Here is a 6,000-nt window from a genome sequence, read left to right as displayed (position 1 = left end):
AGCCCCCCATTGAGATCTAACATTTCACGCTCTAGGTTTTTGTGCACACACTAGCAGTAACTGGTTAGGTGTGCTGTCAAAGTGAAGCTTTTTTGTGTTTTTTGTGCAGTGGTTTTTTAGATTCAAGCCCCCAATTGAGATCATTTTGGCAGGTCCCTTCTTCACTTATAAATAGGTTATAGATATTGGTAATGAAAAAAAAAGTTTGACGATAAAAGTTAGCAGTTTTTTTCTGTATAGTAATGATCTTTGATTTATGGTGTAGGATTTGGCACAGGGTGTGCAATTTTTTTGTGCTGTGTAGCAGTAAAAACAGTTGTGTGTATATAGGTTTGTTATTAGTCTATGCATTCAGCTTTTGTGTTGAGCTACGGTGCTTTAGGCCAGTTGTAGTGTTATGGATAGCATTTGTATTGCGCTGGTGCCATAGCGAACTGAGGTGCTGGTTGGTCGAGAGGGCGCACGATAGAACTTGTGGTGCGTGATGAATACGTGGGATGATGTGCATCTCTAATGCTGATGCCACAAGTTTTTTTTTACTGGCACCTCAAAAGCTCATCTATCAGCGCAGTTATCTATAGTTTTGTCTGTATTTCTGGGCAACATTTGCATTTGTTTTTGTAGATTTAGGCATCTCTGGATTTGTGGGTAGTATGTCTTCAGTTTTCTTGAATAGCAAAGGTTTTTGAGCACAGTGTGACCGAAACACTATGGTCTATCGTTTAGATTTGTTCTTAGTGTATGCATTCAGCATATTTTTCCTGATAAGTTGTGGTTGGAATAATTCATTTTTTTTGTACTTATAGCACAAAGTGAATATATATGCAGTGTTTAGGTTAGACTAAGTTGCAGTGCTCTCTGAATACTAAGGGCTGGGACACACTGGGCGATTTGGGGAGATTTAGACGCCTGTCGACTAATCGCCGCGACTTTTCTCCCCGAATGCCTCCCCTCGCTCTGCGCCTGGCTAAAATGAAAAATCGCCTGCGCTAATCACACGCGGCGATTCATTTTCCGAAGCCGCCCGAAGTTTCCTCGAGAGGCAACTTCGGGCGACTTCGGTAAACGAATCGCCGCGTGTGATTAGCGCATGCGATTTTTCATTTTAGCCAGGCGCAGAGCGAGGGGAGGCATTCGGGGAGAAAAGTCGCGGCGATTAGTCGCCAGGCGACTAAATCTCCCCAAATCGCCCAGTGTGTCCCAGCCCTAATAGCACTTTGCCATGCCTGTTACCAGTGGGGCACCAGCTTTCTACAAACTTCTGCTGCTGGCATAATTTTATCTCCGCTGCTAATGCCCCAATCCTTATTGTTGCCACCTAAATTCCTAAACTTCTTAGGACACTTGCATAATTTATGGGCCAAATTTACTATGGATTTTGTTGGTAAATATATCTGCAAATGTGGTACAGATTTTGTCATTGCTGAAATAGTGTAGGAAGAAGCAAACAAATTGGTATTGTAACACCACAGGACAGATGAAACTCAAAGACGCTCCACTGAATCCAAAATGGTGAGTGAAATATGTTTTGGGGTTAATATGGGGTAGTAGCAACCATATACAGATCCACAGAGTAGCCCCAAAATTCTTTAGGAGAATTCTTGGGGATAAATCTAACTTTGTACATTGTATTTTCCTTTATTTCAGACCAAAGCACAGAGTTTTACAATGGAATGCAACCACAATTCTCCACGTAGTAAAGCAAGAATGGCATCTCTGAATAGTTGAAGGTGTTTATTTTCAAGAAATCTATAGTTTTTGGGGGTTATTTCATTGGTAAGGGACAGTTTAGGATGAAATATGGATACTTGCACATAAATTCATAGAAACAATATTAGACTTTTGTGCCTGTTTTGGGGTGTTTGGTGGCTGCGTATCTATGTCTATTTATACATATGGGGTATCGTTTTATTCAGGGGAACGTGCAGATTGTTATTGAGCAGGTTTTTGTCAGTTGCCGTGGAAACTTAGAGAAAAATATAACTTTTTATATCTTTTTTCCTTTATTTGAGACCAAATTGCTGACTTCTATGAATGACTGCAGCCACAATTCTCTGTGTAGAAAAGCGAGAATGGCATCTTTGAATAGCTGAAGAAGTGTACTTTTCGGATATATATGGTTTATGGGGGTTATTTTACAGGTAAGGGGCAGTTTATGATGAAAAAACTTGAGAACTGTACATAAATTCGCAGCCCCAATATTACGCATTGTGCCTGTTTTGGGGTGTTTGGGGGCTGTGTCTCTATGTGTATCCATACATATGGGGTATTGTTCTATTCAGGGGAACTTGCAGATTGTTGTTGAGCAGGTTTTTGTTAGTTGCCATGGAAACTTTTGGAGAAATCTAACTTTGGAACTCTTTTATCCTTTATTTCAGACCAAATCGCTGACTTCTAAGAATGACTGCGGCCACAATTCTCCGTGTAGAAAAGTAAGAATGGCATCTTTGAATAGCTGAAGAAGTGTACTTTTCGGGCATATAAGGTTTATGGGGGTTATTTCACAGTTTGGGGGGTGTTTAGACTGAAAAACTGCAAGTAGTATACATAGAGCGCAGCCCCCAGATTTTCAACTGCAATTGCCCTTATGCGTTGCTCCTGTTTTGGGGTGTTTGGTGGCTGCGTCTCTATGTGTATCCATACATATGGGGTATTGTTCTATTCAGGGGAACTTGCAGATTGTTGTTGAGCAGGTTTTTGTTAGTTGCCATGGAAACTTTGGGAGAAATCTAACTTTGGAACTCTTTTTTTCCTTTATTTCAGACCAAATCGCTGACTTCTAAGAATGACTGTGGCCACAATTCTCCGTGTAGAAAAGCAAGAATGGCATCTTTGAATAGCTGAAGAAGTGTACTTTTCGGACATATAAGGATTGTGGGGGTTATTTCACAGTTTGGGGGTGTTTAGACTGAAAAACTGCAAGTAGTACACATAGAGTGCAGCCCCCAGATTTTCAACTGCAATTGCCCTTATGCGTTACTCCTGTTTTGGGGTGTTTGGTGGCTGCGTCTCTATGTGTATCCATACATATGGGGTATTGTTTTGTTCAGGAGAAGTTTGTCTTTCAAATTGTCTGTAATTATAGCATTTATAACGGTGTTATTTTGTCAGATTTACATTTATTCCTGCGTCTAAGTTTGCATTTTAGAAAAAAACTAAAAATGCAACAAAAAAGCTCTAAATATCACAACGCACTGGTAAAATGTATTTGAATTTTGAGTGAAAACTACAGCACCCCTAGAAACCTGAAGGTCTGTAGTTTCTAAAAATACCAAACTTGAAGGGATAATTTAGATTTACATATAAATTATGCTGCATCAACTGTCACGTGTGCTTATCCAATTTGTTCTGGTGTAAAATTCTACAAAATGCTGTTTTAGTTTGGGGGTTACTCCTGGACAAAAAAAGTGGGTTACTGATACATATTGGGTATTGGACTTGGCAGGATTTTTTTTTCAGGGCTTTTACAAACACAAAAAAAATTCATGTAAAATTAACTTTTCTGTGGAAAAAAAACTCAAGATATACATAATTTAACATTTTTTTTTTTTTACATATTTCACCCAAAATTCACATTAAATCCCCAGAAAAGTCGCAAAATTCCGCTTGCACGTCAAAGCCCATTTTAAAACGAAAAAAACAATATATAATTTTCCTAGTTTCATGGAGGTTTTTCTACAATAAAACCTTGTTAAACTGAACAAGTACAAAATGCTTAAAAACGGCTGGCATTTCGCGTAACCAAAACGGGAAATTCTGCTGGCACTTAAAGGGTTAAAACACAGTATGTTTTCAAAACACATACATAGCCTGAATATGTGGTTTCACCACACCTCTAGCTGGTCACATGATTACATTCAGCAGAGGTTGCTCAGGTATGCCCCAATTAGCCAGACTGTTAACTACTACAATCTAAGTTGCATAATGACATATACAGTCAATTTGCCACCAACTAGGCCTATGACCCATTTTAAGCATGAAGCACATCTGATGGCAAGAAGAAAGGATTCAGGTCGTATACAGTGTAGCAGCAGCAGCTGCTAACACAACTGGAGCAATTCTTTGGAAGCTCAGGTACTGAGTAGTTAATCATATCTACATTCAGGTGAGACTACTCAGGCATGCATCCAATTAGCCAGTTCCCAGATTATTACCTGACTCTGCACTACTATAACATAATGCAGAGTCAGCACTACCCAGAACAGGAGAAATATTCTGGAAGGTCAGGCAGTGTAGCTGATCTCATGATTACATTCAGTTGATGCCAATCTGGTATGCATCTCATTAGCCAGTTCTGAGAGGTTGCCATTTAACGCTGCACTAGTTGCTATAACCTTTTCCATAGCAATAATAGGATTCAGTGCTATCAAGTACACACTTGTTAAAGGGTTTTTATAACCCCAACCTGTTGTGTATAATGCAGTTATTCTGCCTTTGGCCGTATCCTTTCCAATTATACAATACCGAAATAAGATTCAGTGCATTACCCAGTCAGCACTACCCAGAACAGGAGGAATATTCTGGAAGGTCAGGTAGTGTAGCTGATCACATGATTACATTCAGCTGATGCCAATCTGGTATGAATCTCATTAGCCAGTTCTGAGAGGTTGCCATTTAACGCTGCACTAGTTGCTATAACCTATTCCATAGCAAAAACAGGATTCAGTGCTATCAAGTACACACTTGTTAAAGGGTTCTTATAACCCAAACCTGTTGTATCAATAATGCACATTGCAGTTATTCTGCCTTTGGCCGTATCCTTTCCGATTATACAGAAATAGGATTCAGTGCATTACCCAGTGTAGAGGTAGGAGCCATAACACAGGACTGGAGATATTCTCTGGAAAACCCTGAGTTTGGCTGACCACATAACATTCAGGTATATTCAGGTATGCATGAAAACAGCCAATTGTAATAGAATTGAGCAACTTACCACTCAGTAATACACCATACCAGCCCAAAGTTTTGATACAGTGGAGTGGGGAGTGTTTTTTTATTTATTTTTTTACCTCAAGGGCCCCCACACACGTGCGCCTCCATGAGTGGAAGGAAGTGGAATGCAGCGGAGCGCAGACAAAATAATACCCGCGTGCAAGGGCCCTAATACACAACCTTAGGAAAGACTTTGTGAGGGAGGCAGTTGGCTCAGAATTCTGACTCCATTTAAGGGAACCAAACAAAAACAAAATGGAGACTCAGGCCACTAACTAAATACTGAGTACTACTAATCTTCCACCTCCCTCGCCCATCCGCAAAAATACAGGGGTGCAGGGTCACACACCATTGCCACTGGACGCTTTTAGGCAGGCCAGGAGGGCACACGGATGGGGGGACAGGCACTTGCCGCTGGATGCCATACAGACAGCCAGGAAGGCACATGGGATCAAGCATACTGTAACAGCTTTGTCCTACCTTTTCCAGCTGAACAGCGCTGAAGGTTCCAAATATGAGGTAATGTGCAGGGGAAAAGATCTCATGGATCAAAAAACCCCAGTCCCTAGGTGCCATTTCCGGTCACCTAATGCTTTCCCAAGGTTAAAAAGCAAAAATATTTCTTTCAATGGAGCAAGGAAAGCAGAAGGAAAAAAAGACGCCATAGAGGGGGTGGGGTGGCTTTTAAAGCTTTGGGGAGGGTCCTTCTGATGGGGCATGGGGGGGGGGGATATCCCGGTGAGTTCTGATATGGCGTATGTCCAGGGAAAACCAGCTGGCTGGCCTCCTCCTTTGGTGAGAGACTTGCTAAGCGGTTCGGGCACCAAATAACCCAGTAAGGGTTAACGTTGGAGAATGTGCGTCGACCAATGGGAAATGGACATGACCGAAGCGGTCCAATGAGGTGTAGGCATTCCGTTTGCGGCTGACACCGCTGGCGCTGGACACTCTGACATGCAACAGGTTTTTAGGCACGGACATGGCAATCGACAGCACTGCCCATTTTCTACACCCTCCGTATCTGCACAGAGAGGCAACATGATTGAAGGTATGCGCCAAAGAATTGTC

The sequence above is a fragment of the Xenopus laevis genome, chromosome 2L, assembly GCF_017654675.1.
Source record: "Xenopus laevis strain J_2021 chromosome 2L, Xenopus_laevis_v10.1, whole genome shotgun sequence".
Taxonomy (NCBI): domain Eukaryota; kingdom Metazoa; phylum Chordata; class Amphibia; order Anura; family Pipidae; genus Xenopus; species Xenopus laevis.
Note: the sequence above shows the minus strand (reverse complement) of the source record.